Below are 14,126 nucleotides of genomic sequence, written 5' to 3' on the forward strand. Positions count from 1 at the left end.
GTCTAGGTCAGTGGTCTGCAAACTCATTAGTCAATAGAGTGGCAAACTGCGGCTCATGAGCCACATGTGGCTTGCGAGCCGCAGTTTGCCGACCACTGGGTTAGAGCATTGCCCCAATATGCCAAAGTTGTGGGTTCGATAAGTGGAATAACAAATCTCTCTCTCTCTCTTTCCCCTTTCTCTCTCTCAAAAATCAATTAAAAATGCCTATTAAAAGAAAAGTTTATGAAGCACTTAGAAAGAACTGTTTTTCTAAACAAAATATAACAAGTCTTCCTAAATTACTTACTTGCTTTCAAAATGCTCATACTTTTCTTAGATCAAGCAAACAAAATAATTAGCAAGGGTTCAGTTTAAGTGGCATAATCACTAATCTTATTTGTAGAGAATACATATTTCTAAGCTATGTGGGACATTTATGAAAACCAATGATATGCTAGACCAAAGTGCTTTCCTCAACAAATTTCAATGACTTGATGTCTTATGGATTATATACTTGGACCATCATTTTTAAAAATTATAAAATGTTAACAAAATAATTAACTACAAACTGCCCAATCTCCCACATATACATTTGGATATTTAAAAAGACATAAAATCAATTTAAGTATTAAAAAATAACATCAAACATTATACTAGTATATGGCACTTATTAATTATAAAATAATTATGTTGCAAGTAATATTTTATGAGTTTGATATATATGTTTAATCCTCTAGACCAGTGGTCGGCAAACTCATTAGTCAACAGAGCCAAATATCAACAGTACAACGATTGAAATTTCTTTTGAGAGCCAAATTTTTTAAACTTAAACTTCTAACGCCACTTCTTCAAAATAGACTCGCCCAGGCCGTGGTATTTTGTGCAAGAGCCACACTCAAGGGGCCAAAGAGCCACATGTGGCTTGCGAGCCGCAGTTTGCCGACCACAGGTCTAGACGACTCTTTGAGGTTGGTCCTATTATTGTCCCATTCACAGATGAAGAAACTAGGGCACGCAGAGGATGAACAAGCTGTCCAAGTTCCCGGGAAAGCGTGGAGGGGGTCTGCAGGTGGGCAGCCTGACTCCCGAGTCTGCACTCTCGCTCAGAGGCTGCCTCCTACGATAAAGTAGAAAGCACATGAGGAAAGGCAAACATAGGGCATTTGGAAGGCAGCCAAAGCAATGCTTAGGAACCTTATCACTTATAGTCATATAACCACTAATAAAGCTGAATAACTAGTTAAAAATCTTGCCACGAAGAAAACACCAGACCCATATGACTTCATGGGAGCTCTGTTACGCATCACAACATTCTAGGTACAGACAATGCCAATCCTCACCTGCTCTTCCAGTGAACAGAGCATGGATGTGCCCTTGCTCATTATTTTGTTTGCTTGATCTAAGAAAAGTGTGAGCGTTTTGAAAGCAAGTGAGTAGTCTAGGCATTTCAAAGTCATTTCCTGCAGCCAGCACAACTTTTACACTAAAATCACTAGGAGAGTTCAAGACAGGAAAATTACAGACCAGTCTCACTGAGGAACATTTATGCAAAAATCCGAAATGAAATATACTCAGTCACATTCAATAATGTATAAAAGAGTGATAATGCGACTTTATCACAGAAACGCAATGTTGACAACATTAAAAAATTATTAACGTCATCTACCACATTAATACATCAAAGGTATAGGTATGCATTCAAATAGGACAATATCTGATAAGATTCAAAATTGTTTTTGATAAAAATCTTTTTATCCTTTTATGATAAAAACCTTTGGCAAACTCAGAATAGAAGAAAGCGTCTTTAACCTGCCAAAGGGCATCTACCCAGGCATCTCATGAACCCAGCACAGAGTAGTCTCATCGTGTACAAACTGCACCTGGGTGCTCCCATGAGCATGAGTTTCAAAATAGAATGCTGAGGCCAGAACAGCCCATCACATACATACAGAGAGATTTAAAATAGGCAAAACTAATCAACGTATTTTAAGGATACAGTCACAGGTCATGAAACCATAAAGAAGAACAAGAGAATGATCTATTCAAAACTCAAGGGTGGGAGTTGGCAATAGCAAAACAGCCAACAATCTGACTTGCAAACGGGCAGAGGACTTTAACAGACATTTTCCCAAAGCCAACAAGTACTGAAAAACTGCTCAACATTCCTAATCATCAGGGAAGTACAAATCAAAATGACAATGAGACGTCACCTCAGGCCTGCTAGAACGGCTATTATGAGAAAGACACGCTACACGTGCTGGCGAGGCTGGGGAGGGGAGGGAAGCCTCGTGCCCTGCTGGTGGGAATGCAGACTGGAGCCGCCACTGTGGAGAACAGCATGGAGGTTCCTCAGGAATTTAAAAAAGAGCCAAGACCTGGGAACAACCTACGTACCCACGGGAGGATGAATGGATAAAGGAACTGTGAAAATGGAATATTATTTGACCGTAAGAAAGAAGGAAATCTTGCCATTTGAGACAACGTGGATGGACCTTGAGGGCAATTAGGCTAAGTTAAATAAGTCAGACAGAGGAAGACAAACGTTATATGATGTCACTTACATGTGGAATCTAAAAACATGGAACTCATGGGAACGGAGTGTAGAGTGGTGGCTACCAGGGGCTAAGGAGTGGGAGAAACGGGAAATGTTGATCAAATGGTACAAGCTTCCAGTTATAAGGTGCATAAGTTCCGGGGACCTAATGTACAGTGTGTGACTACAGTTAACAATACTGTATTGTTTACTTGGAAGTTGCTAAGCAAGAAGAGCTTGAATGTTCTCACCATAACAACCACAAAATGCTAATTATGAGAGGTGAAGAACGTGCTAACTAACCTTATTGTGGTTAAGCATTTCCCAGTATATATGTGTATCAGATCACCACATTGCGCACCTTAAATGTACACGTCATATGTCAATCTTATCTCAATAAACGTAGGCAGGGAACAGACTAGGGGAAATGCAGACTAAAGTTCACTCACACACACACACACACACACACACAACACACACACACATGCACACACACGCACATGCACACACAGGGGTGGAGTAGGATTAAGGTTTGAGATGAGAGAGGGACATACAAAGGGCTTCTAAGGTACCACTTACTTCTTAACCTGAGTTCTGAGAATATGCGTGTTTGTTTCATTTCACTCCTTTAAATGGTATACAGAGGTTTTATGCACTTTATATATATATATGCTAGAGGCCCAGTGCACGATTTCGTGCACTGGTGGGGTCCCTCGGCCTGGCCTGCGGGGATCAGTGGACCTCTGTGCCCTTCAGCCCAGCCTTACCCACCAGCTCATTGGGTTCCAGCCCACTGTCCACATCGATCCCACACAGCACAAAGTAATATGGGAAGTGGCAGGTGGCCAGGGAGGAGCCCGAGCCCGGGCTGGATGCCATGCCACTCCCGCTCATCCCAGCCCCGCTGTGCCTGCTGCCACTGCCGCTGGGTCATGCAGAGGGAGTCTCTGTGGGAGAGGCTCACACTGCCACAGCTGCGCTCGCCAACTGTGAGCCTGGCATCTCGTGCCCGTCTGTCAGCTGAGCAGTGCTACCACTGTGGGAGTGCACTGACCACCAGGAGGCAGCTCCTGCGTTGAGTGCCTGCCCCATAGTGGTCAGTGTGTGTCATAGCTACCGGCCGGTCATCTGGTCGTCCGGTGGCTTAGCCTTCATATATATAGATATGTATGATCTATTTCATAATAAAACTAAATTTGCCAGATTAACAAATGATCCCATTTGACCCTTTCAGCAGTTCTACAAGACCCATGTATCATGAGTCTCCTCTTCCAGATGATGAAAAGGTTATTGATTTGCCAAATCTCTCACAGCTACTCAATGGTTCCACTTCTCATCCTGTGACCTTCCTGCTGAATCCCATGGAAACTAATCTTTATGCTATTTCTGTTGCTATCTGGCCGAGATACAGAGAATTTAGAGTGCCTACCTGCATGTTATTGTGCAAGAAAAGTCTGATTTCTTTGAATGGAGCCATCTTATTAGAATCAGCATTCCTGTACAGCATCAGGAATATAGTCAACAATCCTATATAATAAAAGGCTAATATGCAAATCGACCGAACGGAGGAACAACCAGTCGCCATGATGCACACTGACCACCAGGGGGCAGACACTCCATGCAGGAGCTGCCCCCTGGTGGTCAGTGTGCACCCACAGGGAGAGTGCCACTCAGCCAGCAGCTGGGCTCATGGCTGGCAAGTGCAGTGGCAGTGGCGGGAGCCTCTCCTGCCTCCACGGCAGCACTAAGGATGTCCGACTGCAGACTGTGAGAGGGTGCAGACCGGGCTGAGGGACCCCCCAACTGTGTGAATTTCATGCACCGGGCCTCTAGTATTGTAATAACTCTGTATGGTGCTAGGTAGGCACTAGACTTATTGGGTAAAGTATGTAATTGTCTAACCACAATGCTGTACACCTGAAACTAATACAAAGTAATACTGAATGTCAACTGTAATTGAAAAAGAAAAATTTTTAAAGACTTTTTAAAAAAAATCAACCTTCTCTCCTACTTCCCTTGGTTTTCTCTGCTGTGTAGGTAAGATTTCCTAGTGATGAACAAAGTTTGCCAGAGTTGCATGCCAGGCACAGCTGCAGGGGTGTTAGGAAGTGGTCCAGCGGAGACAGCAGATTTTAGATGAGAGTTCTCAGTGCCTTGCACACCTACTAGATAGCCTGGCCCAGGAAGGGAGGCTGAGCTAAGGGCCCAGGACAGAAGTCAGGTACATTTGGGTGGAACTGGGACACAGGGTCAAAAGGGACCAGAAAAGGGGGCATTTACCACAGGAAACAGTCCCCAGGGCTCAGCACAGCAGGGGGTCCTGGCATGGGACAAGGACGGGCAAAGCTGCCCTGCATAGTTCTGAAACCGGACAACCAATGGGTCCGGGCTGCCTGTCACTCACTACTTGAGCCAATTCAGCAGACAGGGTTGAATCATGTAGGAGCGTTTACTCCAATGCCGCCGGCAGTATGGGAGAGCAGCAGGTCACCCACAATAACCTGCTCTGTAATCCCCCATAAGCCAGCTGCTTATATAGGGTAGGACAAAGATTACGTGGGGAAGCAGAAACCACGGGCATGGGAAAGTAGGCTATGCAGGCTGGAGTTGTGGGGGAGTTGGCGGGGGGGGGACTCCCTTGTTTGGGCAACAAGGTTGTTCATCTTTCCTTGATAATAGGCAGTTCTTGAATGAGAGTGGACAGCATTCCAAGGATGGTTCCCTGGTCCAATATTGACTCCCAGGCCCCGGGGGCGTAAACTCCCAGCCAGGTTAGAATGTCTGTTCTTTAACCAGAACCAGGCAATCACGGTTAACAACGGAGCATGATAAATATTTCCCATAACCATAGCTAGTCCCCAATATTGTATTTTTTTGCCCCTAACAGTTCCACTTGTCTGCAGCAGCGTGCCCGGCCTGGCCTGGGCACCAAGGACAGTGGTGTGGCCTTCCCTGCAGTCACCATGAATCAGCAAGTTTCCTTGAGGATGTGGCTCTGGCAGGGCTCTCAAAGGTCACATGTTCCCAGCGTTCTTTGTATAGGAGGCGGTCCGTGACTGATAAGACCAGCCAGCCAACTGGTGGAGCAGCCAGGCTGGATTTCATCTCTGGGTGCTTATCCAGCGCCCTTTTCCTATAGGTCACCTGCACTGGCGTGCCCGCAGGCTGAGCACCTCGTCTTGGAAACCCAAAATCGTCACGATGAGCCCCATCTAGACTGGCTTCCTGTGGGAAGCCAGGGGTCCAAACCGCACCTCTGAGGAAGCCTGGATTTGAATACCAGCTGCGGGCAAGGAGGTCGGTCGGCTAGGCGTCCTCCCTCCCCCACCTCCTGCCTCCGCCAGAGAAAAGTCCTTTTCACCTGCTTTGTTTGTTCAAATTATGTGTACTATTTCATTTGTGGCGGGGGAAAGGGTTCTGATCCTTAAAAAAAATCATTTCAGAAAAATTCAAATCAATCAACGGAGACCCGCGGGATCTCTTGGGGCCCTCTCCGCTCATTTTCCACATTTTAGTACCTCCCGGTGGGTGAGGATTCCTGGAGCTCTAGCTACTCGTTCAGCTTTGTGGAACGTGCTGGGGGCACAGAAAAGAGGGCCCCGGCCTCGGCAAGGGAACCAGGATTCCTAGGTGAGTCACCTGGAGGCATTTCCCTTAGAAACAGTTTTACATATGATACCTCAATGCTCCTACCATTCTATTTAATTGCACCTCATTTCTTGGATGTCCTGGAGAAGGGCACATATAATATGTTAGCTTTCTGCCCCTGTACTAAGGATGAGTTATTTATAGGAGCACACGGGGATCTAGTTCAAAAGCTCTCCAGATTATTCTGTACCGGATAACATAAGGCAGTACCTGCGTCACGGTCCAGTGAGGGAGGACAGAAGAAGGCATCCTAGGGTGGATGTTCCTAAGGTGAGCACAGCTTAGGATGTGACAGAGAATAAACCCTGTCGGCTCCTGGGATTACCTGGAGGACGCGGTGGTATTTCTATGACTAAGAAGGCAGGTGGAAGGTTAGGTAACAAGAAATGTTTCAGGAGGAGGCATGTGAGAGTAAACTGACAGGTCCCCACTATATGCAGAATTCATCCCAGGACCCAGCACCGGCTCCCTCTAATTATATGATTAAAATGCAGCTTGGATAGGATGGGTTACCTATAAACAGCTGGTCTGTGGCCCTGTCCCTGGCCTGCCAGTCTCACCAGAACATTCCTGACGGTGCCTCAGTGGTCTGGGTGGTCTTGACCCTCGAAAGGGAGTCGCCACCCTTTTGGGCTCTGCGGGCCAAGCAAGGAGGCAAAAGGAACCTACTTCACTCTGTGTGGGCAGAAGTGTCTCCACACACACCACCCTGTTCCTTTCCGTCTAAGCTCGTGGTGCAGTGTTTGTTGCCCCCTGCTGGCCACATGTGAGTAACGCTAATGTTTCAGTAAAGCTGGGTGACCCGGGAAAGCCCTGGCTTACTTACTTGCTTACATGCTGCTATTGTCAGAACTGGCAGTGAAGGCTTATAGAAATATGTCAGGCGCTGTTTTAAGCAATATATATATATGATCTCTGAACGCATAATAATCTGGCCACTCAGTGTACTTATGTATAAGGGGAAGCTTGCAAATCTTGATATGTCAAGGGACCAGGAGATAGTGGCCCCCAGCCTCTGGCTAGTAAGTCCTCTGCTTCTTTCTAACTACCCACAATGCAGTTCTTATACATGGAAAAACTTTATTTTAAAATCCCAACTCTGTGGTCAGTCTACACTGAGTGGCCAGATTACTATGCGTTCAGAGATCATAATAATCTAGCCGTTCAGTGTATATATATATAAAATCTGATTTGATCCTTAAAGCGATTTTGTGAAGTAGATATTACTGTTATTCGTTCTAAACAGGAGAAACTGAGTCCAGAGCAGTTACATGCCTTGTGAGAAGTATATGCTGGTAAATGGCAGGGCTGGGATTCACACCCCACATCCTGAGACTTCAGAGTCCACGTCCTGAGCCACAGTGCAAGCTCATGTTCCGGGCAGGCTTATCCTGGATGGGCCGTGCTCTCCCATCTTCTCTCTATCAACAGAGACGGGTTTTTATTCCGTTGGCCCACCTCCTGGCTCAACCCCCCACATCATTTTCTCCTCCACTTCTTGTGCCGATGACCAAGCCTATGACCATTTCAGTCTTTCCCTTTTCCCTCTGATCTTAGTGCAAACGTGCACCCTAGTGCAGAGGCTCTTAAAGTGGGGTCCGCAGAGGACCCGGATAGAACGCAAGAGGTCTGTGAATGTGGACAGGAAAACATTGACATTCTATTGTGAATACAGGAAACAAACAGAAATGGCGTGACTTTGTCATTGATAGAAATCACCAGTATTCCTATTCCAGGTTACCACTATTACAGGTATCTCAAAATATCATTTATGCTCGTCATTGTTGGAGATTACGATCATTATTAAACCTGTCACTAGACCTGTTATTAAATCATTAATAAAAAGCCCATATATTGCTATGCCACAAATTTGTTTTCAATATTTTGATAGCATTCTTTCAAAACTATGGAATTTCCTGTACATTTTATTCCATGCATTTTTAAAAATTATCCGTAGAAGGGGTCCAGAGGTTCTGCCGAAGGGGTCCTGCATGAAAATGACTGAACTGCCGCCCGCGATTCTGTGCCCGGCGTTGGGCCTCCTGGCCAGGGTCACAGAACGGAGCAGTGACAGTTTTCCAAAGAAGATGACCATGTGGTTTAGCTTCCCAACCAGGACACTGTTGAGCTGAAAGGGAGCACTATTAATAATTATAACGGGACACGTGTAAACTGGGACATATGATCACCCCACCCAAATGGCATGTATTCTGGAAACTGACGAATTAGATAAGAAAATTAAATGTGACTTACAAACATCCACATAAAAATCTCTGTAAATATGCTGCTGATAAAACTAGGTTATCTCCCAAAATCCAACCAAAAAAAAAACCCCAAGTACAACCAATACAAAGTATACTGGCTTCGAAAGAACTCATTGTAGTATGTAAAAATAATATAGCTAATCCTAATGTCCCACTTACTGTGGACCAGGAGTTGTCAGTAATCACAGGTATGGACTATTATTATCTCCATCTTACAAATGAGGAAATCTTGCTTCATCATGCAGCTGGGAAGAGGCTGAGCTGAGCCCCAAACCCACACACACTGGCCGTCACATCTGTGCCAGGGTCTCCCTGCCTCTGTGCGTCCTTGTAACATTAGGAATTCTCATGATCTGAATGAAGTCCCAGCACAATAACAGATGGAATACGAAAGACTGGTCTGTTTATCTCCAGCACCTAACAGGGTAGAAGCTGCTTTTATTCTAGATGACTTCAACCAGTTATTCGAAAGAAATTCCTTAGTGCGGTCGGGGAAAGCTGGGAGGTTCTATAGAGCAACAGAAGTATTCCTTTAGGGCTCCTAAGGTGTTTGAGTAGCTCTCTTCCTAGGCATTCACCTTGTTCCTTTGACTGCAACCCCTGGCTGCCCTGTGAGAGGCAGCACAGGGCAGTAATCAAGAGCATGGGCTGAGTAACCTTGGGGTACAGATTTCTCGTTTGTAGCACGGAAATAATGATCGATCTCATAGGTAATGGTGAGGAGTAAATGAGTCTGGAAAATATATAATACACAGTAATGATGATGACTAGCGCTATCATTTTATTAGTCTCTAACCCTTTGCACTCGCTTGCTTTTTTCTCTAGCTGCTACCGATGCTAACCGTGTCGAGTCACACTCGACATCCGAGTGCAAAAGCTTAACCATGTTGCCCCCAAACTCATCTCTCTCTATGATTCTGAGTATTTCTGTGTGTCTGTTTCATCATCTGCCGCTGTCTTCAGGTGACTTTATAACATTTGCTTGCACAGCATTTGCACCAGAACTCCTATTGCTGAGGCAACGTAAACTCTGACAGCTGGAAGTGAGCCAGGGGCACGTGCTCTCGTGATTAGCCCACATTCTTGAATTGTCCACTCATAACAGCATTTGCATTTTGCTGAGCCAACATGAACTTTTATAAGTTCGGTGGTGCCCGGAGAATGCTTCAGTAAAACGTGAGTTGACAAAAAAGACAATGGATCATTTATCACTGTGTAGAAACAAGATGAATTTCTGTTTTCAACGGAAAAAAAGGACTGCCGGGCCTGAAGACATGAAAAATGTAAGTGGTACGAAAGAAAGATAATTCAGGATAAAAAGGGAAGACATGACTTGGGAAGTGTTTACATCAATGTGAAAAGAAAAGGGGGTGATAAATATGTTTTTATTAGAGGCCCAGTGCACGAAATTCATGCACGGGTGGGGTCCCTAGGCCTGGCCGGCGATCAGGGCGGATTGGAGCCAGGCGGATCAGGGCCGGGCCAGAGAGGAGGCGACAGTTGCCGGGTGGGGCACAGAAGGAATGGACACCGGACGCCATCGCCACCATTGTTGGCACCCTGCCACCACGCAGTTCCCTGCTTCCCCCGCTCCTCCTTTCCTTGCTGCCTCAGTGGGTGGGCGGTGGGCTGATCAGGGCCTGCCTGCTGCAGGGAGGGATGGGGCACGGGAGGTTGGCCACCTGCCCCCAGGAGGGAGCCAGCCCTCGGCCCCCCTGGGAAAGGGGCCATGTCCACCGCCACCCACCCCAGTTCCCTGTCCCAGCCCAGGGCCCGAAGGCCCTGGCAGACGAGAGAGGAGGTGATGGTCGCTGGGCTGGGTGCAGAAGGAACTGACACTGGATGCTGATGCCATCGTCGGTGCTCTGCTACCACGTGGTTCCCCGCCTCCCCCGCTCCTCCTTCCCTCACTGCTGCAATGCCACTGTGGGCACACGGGCAGTGGGTCGAGTGGGGCCTGCGGGAGGTTGGCTGGCAGGAAGGAGGGACCACGGGAGGTTGGCCAGCAGGGGGAGGTTGGCTGTGGGAGCACAATGACCACCTGCATTGCAGCTGTCCCCTGGTGGTCAGTGTGCATCATAGCGACCAGTCATTCTGGTCATTCTGGCCATTCCTGTTGTTCCGGTTGCTTAGGCTTTTATATATATATACTAGAGGCCTGTTGCACGAAGATTCGTGCAATAGGCCTTCCTTCCCCTGGCTGCTGGCACCAGTTTTCCTCCGGCACCCAGGACCCAGGCCTTTCCTCTGGCCACAGCAGAGAAGCCAAGCCTCTTCAGTCTTCAGTCGTTTTCAGTCTTCAGTCTTCAGTCTTCGCTTGAGCCGGAGCCTTCAATCTTCACTCCGTGCCTGTGTACACAAATTAACTCGCCATCTTTGGTGGGTTAATTTGCATACTCACTCCTGATTGGCTGGTGGGCATTGCGGAGGTATGATCAATTTGCATATTTCTCTTTTATTAGTGTAGACTAGAGGCCTGGTGCACGAAATTTGTGCAGAGGGGATTGTCCCTCATCCTGACCTGCACCCTCTCCAATCCAGGAGCTCTCAGGGGATGTCCTACTGACGGCTTAGTCCTGCTCCCCGTAGTTCTCTGCTTTCTGCAAGGCTTGCCTGCTCCACACCACAGCAACTGCCAAGCAGGCTATGCTGGCTGCTGCCTGTGGGCTGCACTTGCCTGCTCCCCAGTTGCCATGGCAATGGCCAAGCAGGCCATGCTGGGTGCTGCCTGCAGACTGCGCTTCACTGCTCCCAGGTTGCTGAGGCCGTGCTGGGAGCTGCCTGCGGGCCATGCTTGCCTGCTCCTGGGTCGCAGCAGCGTCGGCCAAGCAGGCCGTGCTGGGAGTTGCCTCCTCCTTGCTGTCAGTCTCCATGGAGGCGATGAAGTTAATTTTCATACTCACTCCTGATTGGCTGGTGGGCATCGCAAATTTATGGTCAATTTGCATATTTCTCTTTTATTAGTGTAGATATATAGCTAAGGCCAATTTTATTTTATTTTTTAAAATTTTTAAAAATATATATTTTATTGATTTTCTACAGAGAGTAAAGGAGAGGGATAGAGAGGTAGAAACATCTATGAGAGAGAAACATCAATCAACTGCCTCCTGCACACCCCCCACCGGGGATGTGCCCGCAACCAAGGTACATGGCCCTGACTGGAATAGAACCTGGGACCCTTCAGTCTGCAGGCAGACGCTCTATCCACTGAGCCAAACCAGTTACAGCAGCTAAGGCCAATTTAAAAAAAACATTTTGGTTGCATCCTTCACTAAAAACAAAACCAAAAAAACCCATTTTACATCATGGGCCATTACATACTCAGTTTGGAACAAATTTCATGCATGAAAACCTTACTATGCAAAATGATTTTTTTCATTCTATTAATAATATTAAGTTTCTATAATGTTATCAGAATATAGCTTTCCTACATTTCTATTCTATTTTATTTTATTCTATCCTATTCTGTTCTAATTTTTTCTTTACTGCTGGTCATGAGACACTGGATTGATTTTCTAATCTACTAATAAATTGTGACTTGCAATTTAAAACTAGTGATCTCAAGAGCTCTGATAAATATATTATTGGGTAAATAATAGACATAGATACTTCTATGCATAAAAGACTTTTTCACAATGTTTAAAATGTGGAAAAAACATTTTTAAAATATAGCAAAATCTCAACCTCACCCAAGTTTTACAAATTATAAACAATGATAAAACACAATCTTATTAGCAAAAAGTTTAACTAGTAAAAATTAAAAGCAATGATACTGTCTAATGCTGATAACAACACAGTAAAGATTTTTTTTTAAGTGCACTTATTTATATCCCACTTCAATTCAAAACACAGTTGAGGTGGGTTTATGTACCAACATTGCCAAACACAGTGGATGACAGAATCTACTGTTGCAATTTTGTCTGAGAAGCAATTTGGTAGTATATTTGTGGAGTCATAAAAATGTTCATACCCAAAAGTAATTCCACTTCTGGGATTTTGTCCCATTGAAGTAATTCAAAGGAAAAGAAAAATCTCCACGCACAACTCTGTATATCCTTACTAAAATAGCGAAAAATGAGAGTTTGTCTCAATAGCCAAAAGAGCACAATATTTAAACAAGCTATACTACAACAACTCAAAAATATTTTGCAGCCAATAAAATGATAATTATGGCTATGAAACAACATGAGTAAATGCTCATGCTAATAAATGCAAAAGTTATAAAACAAAACTGTGTGTTCCAGTTACTATGGCTGCATAAAAATTACTCTAAAACAATTATGATTTAATAATAAAAACCATTACTTTAATGTTAATTAAATAATAAGAAGTCCTTCTATAACAAATTGTAATCTCTTCCCAGACATATGGTTGTCTAAGGCAGACTATGTGTAAAGGTCATGGACTCATGGAGACAAAAGAAAAATATCACATAGAATTTCAAATTATTCCTCCACTTATGTTCTTGAATCTCTATATCCATCCCAACCACAGGGGCTCTTCTGAGTTCTAGCCTGTAATAGCTAACTGCCTACTGAACGTCTTCAGACACCTCGAAAGTCGAAGTCCTTATCTTCCCAACATCAAAGTTTAAGGAGAACATTGGGAATTTTTTAAAAGTATATTTTTATTTATTTCAGAGGGGAAGGGGAAGAGAGAGAGAGAGAGAGAAAGAGAGAGACATCAATGATGAGAGGGAATCATTGATTGGCTGCCTTCCACGCCGGGGATTGAGCCCGCAACCCAGGCATGTGTCCTGACTGGGAATCGAACTGTGACCTCCTGGTTCATAGGTCAACGCTCAACCACTGAGCTACGCTGGCCGGGCAGAGAAACATCAATGGGAAATTTAAAAAAAATAATAATAATGAAATTGTAAATCTCTAACACCAGCTATTTTTCAAATCCTAGGGCTCCATCCTTTTATTCCCAGAGATTCTGAATGGGGCTGGGGAGCCTGCATCTTTAGCAAGCAAGCCAGATGTTTCTGGTTCCCATGGAAATGGGGGCAGGGCGGGGGGGGGGGGGGGTGGCATGGGAACCACATTTGGAAAATGTGCTCCAAGTCCTGCTACCCAGGAACCAAACCTGAGAGTGGAGTGGAGCACAAACAGCCTGTGGATTCGCTCTCCCCACCCTGCTCCCCGCCATGCACACCGTCTTGCTTAATGATATCACCATCTGCCCAGTTGAGAATCCGGGGCGTCTTCCCCCTTCCTTCTCACTGCCCCTCCCTTGACCATCCGCTGACCTCGCATCCACACCCTCCCCTGGATTTCCTCTTCCACCTCCTGGTGGAGACGTGTGTCATCTTTAGCTGTGTGATTGCACTGTCCTTGGCTGGGTCTCCCAGCTAGAACCCCACCAATCCATCCACCCGCTACCCCTGCCCCCGAGCGAGTTTTATAAATGTAACTGATCATGTCACTTCCACTTAAAGGCCCACAGTGGGTGCCATTTCCTCAGACCCAGACTCTTCACTACTGAGGCCAAGCTTCCAGTTAACCCGACTCTCTCCCCTCTCAGATCCTCATTTCCCAGCTATGCCAGCATCTCCTAGTGCCACGGTCCTTGGTTCATGCTGCGCCCCTGCCTGGGGGTTCAAACATACCTGGGCTGTGAGCCACCCTGGTCCTCCCCACCCCCAGGCCAGAATGGACTTTGGTGAGAGCTTTGCCCAGCACCCTGGTCCCTGCACC

This window comes from Eptesicus fuscus, chromosome 14 (genome assembly GCF_027574615.1).
Source record: "Eptesicus fuscus isolate TK198812 chromosome 14, DD_ASM_mEF_20220401, whole genome shotgun sequence".
Taxonomy (NCBI): domain Eukaryota; kingdom Metazoa; phylum Chordata; class Mammalia; order Chiroptera; family Vespertilionidae; genus Eptesicus; species Eptesicus fuscus.